This window comes from Puma concolor, chromosome E3, assembly GCF_028749965.1.
Source record: "Puma concolor isolate L17-30 chromosome E3, mPumCon1.1.hap2, whole genome shotgun sequence".
NCBI classification, from domain to species: domain Eukaryota; kingdom Metazoa; phylum Chordata; class Mammalia; order Carnivora; family Felidae; genus Puma; species Puma concolor.
In genome coordinates, this window is record NC_141682.1 from 4,360,063 (window position 1) to 4,371,219 (window position 11,157).

An 11,157-nucleotide genomic window follows, 5' to 3' on the forward strand; every position below is an offset into this window, starting at 1 on the left:
GGGAGGGAGGACGCTCAGCGGCCAAGCCTGCTGGTTTGCCCCCCACGATTGCCCTTGGGGATCACCGACCCACGGAGGCTGCCACACGCCCTCCAGGACCGTGCAAACCAGAATAACCCAAAGACTCGGGGATGATACCAGGCTGGAGGCCTCTGTCGTGGAGACCACACGCACAGACCCTTCAAAACCCACGCGGGGAGCACGAGGCCCTGAGGGAGGAGGGTGCACCTCCACCTGCCTGAGGCTTCTTCTCTCCCCCGGGAGATGAACTTGGGGAGAGCCAGGAACCGCTCACAAAGCACGTAGGGGCGCAGCAGGTGGACAGGTGGCTCCAGCCGGTGGGTGGTAAGATCCCAGCTGGCATCTCTGAGCCCCGGGTCCTGGAAAAGGAGCTGCCTGTTACGGCTGGGGCGGCCTTGTCCCTCAGGCTGTGGTCCTCTAGGACCCTGGCGGGACGGGGCAGGACGACCCTCCCTGGCTTCCACCCGGGGTCTCCAGAGCAGTGGGTGAAGGCTAGACACAGGCGTCCTCGGGGGACACTGCCAGGGACCCTCCGCAGGTCCCAGTGCCCGACAGGGCCCACGTCAGCATGCTGGCCAGCCTGGTGGGAGGGACAGTGCTGACCATCGCGGGCTCATTCACGGAGGCAGCTCTGCCTAGGGCCCCAGCTTCAGAATCAGACGGCCCTGGGCTCACACCCCCTCTCTGTGTGGCCTTGGTCGTGGTATCCAACCTCCCCGCACCTCACTTGTCCCATCTGTGAAATGGGGTACTAATCCTACCTACCTCAGAGGGCGCCAGGACCTGGCAGGGGCCCAGCTGGCTAAATGCTTCCTCCCCTCTCTGGTTACAGTTGCACAGAACATACTTGAAACACCTTTTGTTTCGCTCAGGATTCCGTCTGCAGGTCCTCAGCTCTGCTGGGCCGTTCCCTGCTGGGGTCTCCCCTGAGGCTGCAGTCAGATGTCCCCAGGCACTGCCGTCACCTGAGGGGTCACCTGAGGGCTCCGAGGGCCTGCAGGAGATCGGCAGGGGGCAGGGCTGTGACCGAGTGCCCTGCAGGGCGGTGGGGCGTCTCCCAGAGAGCCGATGTCCCAGTGAGAAGCACCAGAAGCTTCCGTGACCCAGTGTCTCGCCCCCCGACTCCCCTGACCCATGCACACGCAAGATGAGGGGACATGGACCTTCCTCTCGGTGGCAGGGGGTCAGAGAACTTGAGGCAGTGTCTTAAACCTCCACAGAGACTTTGCCTGAACCCCTCAACAAATACTTGGCTTGGTCGTCGGAGCAGCAGAAAGCCTGGCTTGCCAGTGGTTTCTAAGACTTAAGTTTTTTTGTTTTGTTTTGTTTTTGAGAGAGAAAGAGCCAGGAGAGGGGCAGAGACAGAGAGAGAGAGAGAGAGAAAGAGAGAGAATCCCAACTAGGCTCAGAACCATCAGTGCAGAGCCTGACTCAGGGCTCGATCCCACAAACCATGAGGTCGTGACCTGAGCCGCAATCAAGAGTCCAGGGACCAGGTTCTGAGCTGTCAGCACAGAGCCTGATGCAAGGCTGCAACTCACAAACCCCAAGATCACGACCTGAGCTGAAGTCGGACACTTAACTGACTGAGCCGCATTAAATTTTTTTTTTAAAAAAGAGTCGGACGCTTAACCAACTGAGCCACCCAGGTGCCCCAAGACTTAAATTTTTTACAGCAGTTTTATGCTCCCAGCAAAACTGGGAGGAAGATACAGAGATTTCCCACATCCGCCACCCAGGTGGTGCATGTTGTTACAATCCCTGAAGCTATGTGGACACAACATAATCGGCCAAAGTCCACAGCTGACGTGAGTGTTCGCTCTTGGTGCACATTCTGGGGGTTTGGACCGATGTATGATGAGCCCCAGCCATCATTATAATGTCATACAGACCAAGTTCACTGCCCTGCACATCTTCTGCACCCCTCCTGTCCCCAGCCCCTGGCAACCACTGATCTGGTGCTGCCTCTGTAATTGCCTTTTCCAGATCATCATATAGTTGGGACTATATAGTATGCAGCCTTTTCCGACTGGCTCATCTCCTCTCACGTAAACATACACATTTAAGGCCCCTTCATGTCTTTCCACATTTTGATGGGCCATTCCTTTTTAGGGCTGAATAATATCCCGCTGTCTGGATGGACCACGGTGTTATTTATCCACCGCCTGGTGAAGGACATCTTGGTGGCTTCCAAGTTTGGGCAGCTATGGATGAAGCTGCCGTAAACATCTGCGCACAGATTTTCTTTTCTTTTCTTTTCTTTTCTTTTCTTTTCTTTTCTTTTCTTTTCTTTTCTTTTCTTTTTTCTTAACATTTATTTATTTATTTTTGAGAGAGCATGAGCAGGGGAGGGGCAGAGAGAGAGGGAGACACAGAATCCGAGGCAGGCTCCAGACTCCGAGCCGTCAGCACAGAGCCCGACGTGGGGCTCGAACCCACAAACCGTGAGATCATGACCTGAGCCCAAAGTCCGGCGCTTAACCGACTGAGCCACCCAGGCGCCCCTGTGTACAGGTTTTCGTGGGGACCTAAGTTTTTCCCTCCTTTGGGGGCTAAAGAGGCACAATTTCTGGATTGTACAGTAGGAAGATGGTGCGTCTTCCTAGGAACCAGCCAAACCCTCTTCCAAAGTGACAGCATTTTACATCCAGCCTACTGACTTTTCTTGTTTTTCTCCTGGTCAGAAAACGCCGACGTTACTCATCTTGACGCAGGTTGGTCACTCCCGCCCTTAACGCCTCGGCCCCCGGCCAGGTTGGCAGGAACTCAAGTCGGTCTGGGCGAGTGGCCGTTTGGTTCGGGGGAATGAGGCTGCGCTGTGTCAGCTCAGCGGCTGGAGGCGCTGCCGGAACCCGGCCCCGGGGTCTTGCGGCGAGCGCTAGAGATGCGCACTAGTAAGACGTCTGGAACACTCGCGGGCTTGGGGCAGGGCTCTCCGGAATCCTGGGCCTTCAGCCCGCGGAGCACAGTTTCAAGCAAACGACTCCTCTGGCCGACGCACCGGGACCCTTCGAGCCCGGGACGCCCTGTGTCCTCACGTCCGCGACTGGCGGACAAGGCTTGGCCGCTGTTTGTGGCTGGCGGTTCGGAGCCACGCGCTGCTGTCCTAAGGCTCACAGAGCCTCTGGACCCCTTCGGTCCAACCTGACAGTACCGTGGTCCTGCCAGGGCTCGGGGATGAGAGCCGGGAGCAGCTTCTGTCCCCTGGAGTTGGCGTTTCTCGGGAAGACGGGCAAGACACGTGAACCTGTGCCGAGGGCCTGCTTTGAGGTTAGCAGGTGACATCAGGGGACATCCCCACGGGGAGCTGCAGGCGACAGGACTTTGACGTCCGGGAGGGGGTGAGCAGGCAGACAGGTGCAAATCACTGGTGTGTTGGGGCCACCGGGGGAGCGTGAGGGGCTGTGAGGGAGGAGACCAGGCTGCAGAGGCTGACACAGCCCCAAATTGTGCCGCTGGCCAGAGGTGGCCCAAGTCCCGCTCAAGAACAGCCGAGGTCCACCATGTGCCAGGCACGGCCCTGGGCCTCTGGCCACTGGACCCCAGGCACCAGGCTCCCTGCGGGGCCTTCCCAGGTGAGCCCTGGCCTTTACGTCCGCTCTGGATGGCTTTTCCCATTTTATAAGAAACCCGAGGCTCAGAGAGGTTGACAAATGTGACCAAAGACACACAGCAGAGTGAGGTTTCAATCCAGGCCCATCTTGACACCGGCATGGAGAGAGACTGGTCGGCACAGGGAGGGTGTGTGTGTGTGTGTGTGTGTGTGTGTGTGTGCGCGCACGTGCGCGGCCTCTCAAGCTGAAGATTATGTTTTCGAGGGAAATGCAGACTGAGTGAACGGATGACACTCTCTGGTTGCAAATGTCCTTGAGGAGGCAAAGGACACGGGCTGCAGGGGAGAGAGGGGAGGGGGCCTGGTAGCCGGAGGAACGAGACAGGGCCCAACAGCAGGGATGAAGTCACAGGACCCCCCCCCCCCCCCCCCCCCGGCTTGAGGCCCACGCGGAGCGTCCCCAGCCCTGCGGCACCACGGGCCCCAGAGCCCCTTCCGCGCCCTGACCGCAGCCCTCGAGAAAGCAGCCGTTGGGAGAGTTTGTAGCGATAAAAATATCAGCTTGGTTGCTTACAAAAATCGCTCGCAGCCTAAAAGCGCTCGTCCCTCGTTGTCATGGAATTGACAATACTGATAAGGATCAAAGGGACCAGAATAGATGCGAGGGGCTGGTTCCCACTTAACTCTTAGAATCTCTTTCTCTTCTAAATTTCTGGCTCTCTCCTGAAGAACATTCTAGATGCTGTCGTGGCCACTGCCCGTCATTCTGAATGCCACATCCTCTGCTGTCCTGGAACAGCACCCCCTTCCTGGGATAAGCCCCCCCCTCCCCCTCCCCCAGCCATGCAGGGACCATCCGACCACCCACGCTCCTCACCAGCAGGTGGCCATGTGACCCACGCTAGGCCAATCAGAATTCTTCCCACGGGGATGGAGCCAGGAGGGTCAGGCCCTCTCGGGAGGCGGGGGTGGGGCGCTGTGAGCCAGGAGCTGGGGGCGACCAGAGACAAAGACCAAAGGCCCCCTCTGCGACCTGGTCTCTGGCTCCAGTGCCTCCGGGCCCCTGCCCCGCCCTGGCTGGAGCCCCTGTGTGGTTACATGAGCTGCGGCCCCTGCCGTTTCCAAGTCCTCATCCAGGCCCCGAGCTCACCCGCCACACCCCACCCTGCCCTGCTCCTGGTGCGGCCCGAGGTGAGGAGGCCCCTTCCACGGACGGACCACCTGCCTCCCCGCCGCTCGACCGCGTCTCCACTTAAACATCACCTCTTCGGAGGCCTGCCCCGACCACCCCCTACGTGAACCCCTGTTATTCTCTAGCCGGCCCCTCGTTTTTCCCCTCGTTCGCATTTGTCACAAGCGGTGACGTACGTGGGGAGGGCATCTCACCTGTCATCACCGCCCCCCGTCCCCCATGACTGCCAAACGACCGGCCGGCAGGGACCCATACGGCTGGATCAGTCAGGACCCTCTCAGGGGCAAGTTTCAGAAACCCAATCCGAACGTACGGCCGGCGTACCTGGGGCGTCCGGACCAGAGCGAGGCATCGGAGATGTCACCGGGCCTCTGTGACTCGTCCCTCCACCAGCCCCACGGGGTCCCTCCAGCAGAAAGTAAGGCCCGGTGGGAGCCCTGACCCCCCCGCCCCCAGGCCCACTTCCTCACATGCTCTCCCAGCCACGAGGCATCTGGCTCTGTGTCCCTGGAGCCGAGAAGAAAGCGGGGCTGGAGCTCTGGTCTGGAGCTGCCGGCATCCAAGGGACACGTGCAACAGGCACGCAGAAGACAGTCCCAGGCCAGGCCCCAGGGCAGCGTCTGGGGCAGAGCTCAGGTGGGGCTGGGGGAACAGAGAGGGGGTCCTGAGTGTGCTTTGCAGAGGGAGGCCCAGGCGGGGCCCCCGGGGGAGGGGGCGGTGGCTTGGAGGGCCTTCGGGCACTCGGGGGGCCTGGGGGCTGGGGAAGCGAGGTCGCTAACTGCAGCCGCTCCCAGGGCCTTCCGCCAAACGCACACATGGGCCTGGCCGGTAGGTGCGTCCCAGGTGGGCGACCCCGTGCCAGAACCAGGACTGCCCCCTGCTCTGACCCAGCAGCATCCCCATCTCGTGGACGTGATGACAGAGGCCCAGGAGGGAGGCGCGACCTGCCCACGGCCACGCGGCTGGGGCGCAGGGACACAGAGTCCCAGAGAAGCTTCCCTCCTTCCTTGGGTCAAAACGGAAAAATCCCGGTCGCCCGCAGCAACCAGTGGCTCAACAAGGCAGCCGCAGTTATCATTAAATGTCCCTTCCAACCCCAGGAAAGCTGAGATGGGGAAGCCATCGGGCCCCTCACAGCCTTTGGCTAAAAAGGGACAATTAGATGCGTCGGGGTGGGGGGGGGGAGTTAACCGCGGGCCCCAGAGACCAAGATCTCCCCGTGTTGGAGCCTCCCCGGGAGAATGACAGCCCTTCTGGGGACAGGACTTTGCAAACCAGGCAGGTGTCGCCCCTGTGACATCCTGGGGGCCGGGGCGTGGGAGTGCTTTCCCGGGTATCAGCAGCACCCACGAATCCTGCACGTCTCGGGGCTCTATAGACAAATGTTGGAGAACCCGGAGGCGAACCTTTGGCTGAGGACTGAGCTCTTTTCTCCCCATGAACACGTTACCCCCCAGAAACCTGGCCCGCGTGCATTTTATCCAGCAACGCACATCCTGCGCGTCCCCCCCCGAACGTCATATTGTGCATATGGTTCCACTGACTACAATCTTTATTTCTAGTAACTTCCCTTGTCCCTCTTTTCTTTCTCACCACCCACCTTTCCTCCCAGCCCAGGCCCCCCTCGGTGGGCGTCTGCAAACCCTTAGCTGCTCTGCCCGGGCGGACCTTCGTGACCACCACCACGGGCGGACGAGGACGCAGTGACCGTGTCAAGAAAGGCCACGGTGTCTCTTGGGAAAACTGCTCCATGAACCCTGAGTTATGTCCCCGTCTCCCGTGGCCACTGCAACAAAGTCCACAACCGGGTAACTCAGAGCATCGTCATGTGGGCTGAATTGTGACCCCAAAATTAACCTTGTGTTCTGAACCCCCAGCGTCTCAAAATGTGACAGGGTCTTTAAGGGGGTAATAATGGTAAAATGAGGTCACGAGGGTGGGCCCCAATCCAAGAGGCCTGGGGTCCTTCTAAGAGGAGGATTTCAGGGCACAGACACTCACAGAGGAACGACCACATGGGGGTGGACACAGGACAAGACGGCCCTGCCCACACCTTGTTTCTGGCTCCCTCTGCAGGAGCAGGGGTGACCTCGGAGGCGGGGGGGGGGGGGGGTCGGTTCGGGCCGCTCTCCCACCTTCTGCTGAATGACCGCAACCCCGGGGCATTCCTGGGCTTGTAGACACATGTCCCCAGTCTCTGCCTCCATTGTCACATGATGTGTCCTTGTCCAGCTCTCCTTCTAAGGACACCGGCCATTGGGCTAGGACCCCCTGGAATCCATTCGGACCTCCTCTGAACCTGTGCGGAGACCCTATTTCCAAACAAGGTCATGTTCACAGGTACTGGGGCTTGGGCCTTTGGACACCGTGGAAGCCACAGCATGCCGCCACCCACGTAGTCCGGCTCCCCGTGAGGCCGCCACGTGGGGGAGAGGCCCCGGCAGCTCCATCCGCGCACTGGGAGCCTTGGCCCAGGCAGCAGACGGACGGGGCGGGGCGGGGGGAGGAGCCACCACCCGCCCGTGACCGCGCTCGCCACGCGGCTCGGGAACTGCCAGCGGAGCCCGCTTCACCTCCAGACTCGCAAGCAGAAGGAGCCAACGCTGTCGCGCGAACCACCGGTTTGGGGGGCACCGGGTAACGCACGCCCTGTCCCGCTTTCCACAAAGGCCACCGGCCGTCCGTTCCCCCAGCCAAGGCCGGGGTCGCCTCTTCCGTCCTGCCTCACCCTCCGCATCGACTGAGCGTTACCACGCAGGACATTTTTTTTAGGCTTATTCATTTATTTTGAGAGAGAACGAGAACCAGCAGGGGAGGGGCGGAGGGAGAGAGAATCGGGGCCTTCCATCCAGCAAACCCAACCGGGAGCCAGAGGCGGAGACCCCACGGATGTGGTCCATACGGGGCAGCTCCCAGGGCGCCACGCAGACAGGAGGGGCCGAAGGACAAGCCCGGGGAGACGTCCAGGGAAGTCTGGCGATGAACCCGCCAAGGTCATCCTGTCAGCGGCTGCTGAGATATCTGGGCATCTAGGGCTGGAAGAAACCTCCCCCGAGGCTTCTTAGTCTTTGGGAGGAAGCGGGGGCCCCACCGAAGATCTGATAAAATCCAGGGTTTCCTCGCAGCAATCGGGGAGGAACCCCTGTTCCTCCAGTTCCCATCGCCTCCAGTTTCCAGCAGCACAAACACCACTTGAAACAGCTTTCTGCCAGAAAGGGAATTGACCGTCTCACAGAGCGGGTGTCAGGTAAGGGTGGATCCAGGGTCCCAACACCGCCGGGGGTTGGCTCTCTCTCCATCTCTGTGTTCTGCTTGTCATCTCAACACGTCAGTGCTTGGCTACAGCAGCCTGAGCTTATCCCCCCAAGTTAGGAAGCCTCAAGGAAGAAACCCACCAGCTACACCCAGCGGAGGTTCTGAGGAAAGTTCTGGGGGGGGGGGGGGCACGCGTGAGCCACACGCCCATCCCTCACCAACCACTTGTGTCCCCGTGGATCCTGTCTCGTGGCTGGCCTCCTGCTCGGCGACTGACAGCCCCACCTCCCCCATGGGAGAGGGAGATTGGGTGAGAAAGCTTTTCAAACCAACACTAACTGTGGTGACCACAGTCCACGCCCTTGGACACATGACATTTCAGGGACCGCTGACCACCGCCAACCTCTTTCCTTTACAGAAAGAGGAACAGAGCCATAGATCAAGGTCACCCAGTGAGTCGGGAACAAAGCCGTCTGGGCTTTCTCTCAGAGAGCCTGAAGCCTATTAAATCCTTAAATGGCATTATCAAGGGACATGCACTGAGTTTCCATAATCCTCCATGGGGATTAGGAAAATGCAGCCGAGCTAAGCTCCTTCCAGGGACGAAACAGCTGCCTGCCCCCAGCACTGTGCTTCTCCTGAGCCCGCAGCAGCCCCTGGAGGGCAGACAGCAGCCCCTTCGGCAAACGCCCTCGGGCCTCAGGACCCCTCCCCACCTCATAGCACTGCAGCCCCTGATCATAATGACCACAAACACTGGTGTCGTCTCACAGCTCAGGAAGCCTTCCAAAGGCACAGATGGGTGTTCTGGGTGGATGAAGCCACATGAGTGAAGGTGTCGAGGCTGGGCCTTGGGGTCAGCCCTGCCCCTAAAATTGCAGAGCCCAGGGCAAGGGTCCAATGGCCAAAGGCCCACCTGCCATGGATTCACTCCCCACACATGCACCCTTGACACTCCCCTTGGTCACCCTTGGTCTAGGACCACGCACACACTAATCCACACATCAGGAGAAAAGTCCCCAGAGACCCCAGAAGGGGGTCAGGGCCGCTCCGACAGGGGACCAGAGGGGCCCCAGGCCACGGTGCGTTTGGCAGGACCTGAGGGTGATCGGTGAAGTAGACAGACCTGGCCAGTCCCACAGGACCCTCACAACCTGGCTGGGAAGCTCGGGGGTGGTGCCTTGAGGGGACTGGGTGCCGTGGGCACACGGGCAGCTCTGTGCTGGGAGACGGGGCTCCGGATGCCGCGGGCAGGCAGTTGAGGGGGCACAGACGTGCTGAGCGGCCAAGCAGGATCCGTGACAGCGGTGTCCCCAGGCTGGAGTCCAGGGCACGGACTGTCTGGGATGCATTTGAGGGATCCCCCAGAGGGGAGGATTGCCCCCGCTCCGTGTGGAACAGGGGTGAGGAAAAGCAGCAGTGTGCAGGGGTAAGTGCTGTAACCACCGGCTCTCACGTGGGAAAAGCCCTGATTTGAAGCAGTGACCAGTTTCCATGGTGTAAATATTCCCACTGTAGCCGATGTCCAGATGCCAACAGGATGTCAGGAACAGAGTTGGGAAGAGAAACGCCATAGCACATCACCACGTGGCACCAGCTGGATAGCGCGGACACAACCTCCAGAGCAGAGATTAAAAAAGCAAGGTAATCAGGAACCGATGAGGTTTTTTGTTTTTGTTTTTGTTTTTTAATTTTAGTATTTATTTATTTTTGAGAGAGAGAGAGAGAGCAGGGAAGGGGCAGAGAGAGAGGGAGACACAGAATCCAAAACACGCTCCAGGCCCCGAGCTGTCAGCACAGAACCCGACGTGGGGCTTGAACTCGCAAACTGTGAGATGGTGACCTGAGCCAACATCAGACGCTTAACTGACTGAGCCACCCAGGCGCCCCTGTGTTTTGGTTTTCTTGAGAGAGGGGGAGAGCAAGCACACGCAGGGGAGGGGCGGAAGGAGAGGGAGAGAGAGGATCCCAAGCAGGTTCCACTCCCAGTGCACAGCCCGACACAGGGCTCGATCCCCCACCAGGAGATCAAGACCTGAGCTGAAATCAAGAGCCAGACTCTTAACCGACGGAGCCCCCCAGGCACCCCTAGAAGCGATGAGTTTTTAAATGTATTGTTTTTGTATGTTCATTCAATTTTCTTTAGGTTTATTTATTTTCAGAGAGAGGGAGGGAGCATGAGCAGGGGAGGGGCAGAAAGAAAGAGGGAGAAACCCAAGCAGACTTGTATGTTCATTTAATTTTTCATAATGGCTGAGTTCCCGTCTTGCCGAATTTCCTCAGAATGTAATAACCAGCTCTCCAGAGGTAGCTGTGTTCTCCGGCACAGCCCTAGGAAGGCAGAGCTGAGGCATCTAGAACGTTCCCTCATTAAATCCCACGGGGTGGAGGGAGATGAGGACGGTGCCCACTGCCCCCCACCCCAAGGGCCACATCCAGCCCCCTTCCCAGCCTGAGGGACAGCCTGACCCCCAGATGCCGACCACACCCGCAGACGCGCTGGTCGTGAGCGGGCTGAGGGTGCGTCCCTGGCTGAGACTTTCCTAGGCGCTGGCCCGGCATCCAGGCCCCTCTGCAGCCCGAGCTGGTCCCTTCCACCAGGCAGCCGGCAGGAAGCGGCCTGGACGGTCCAGCCTCACCACAAAGCCTTGCATACCTGGCGGGGACCCTGCGGGATCGACTGTCACCGACTGGCAAGACGCCCCGGACACTTGATTGTTGATCCTGCTGACGGCCGCTGAAAGCCGCTGGGCACCGATTCGGTGCCCGCGGGCCCGGCGATCGTCACACGCTGTTGATGTAATTAGCGGCCATCCCGTGACACCGTTGCTACCATTGTGACCCCATTTCTACAGATGAGACAAGTGAGCTCAGTCAGCAGCACACAGCTCGGAGGCAGAGGCTCGGGGGGAGCTCAGGTTTGCCCGGCGGCCAGGCTCCGACGCCACCTCTCTGCTGTCTCCAGTCGGGGAAAGGACCAGGGGAGGGGAGGCAGGCTCCCAGGGACCTTGACGGGGGGAGGGGAGGATGAAAGGGTGCGGGCCGGGGGGTGGCCGTCCTCCGTCCCGGTCTCTGCAATCTCTCGCCAGCGATCTCACCGCACATGTGGACCCCGGACTGCTCACAGAGACGTTCT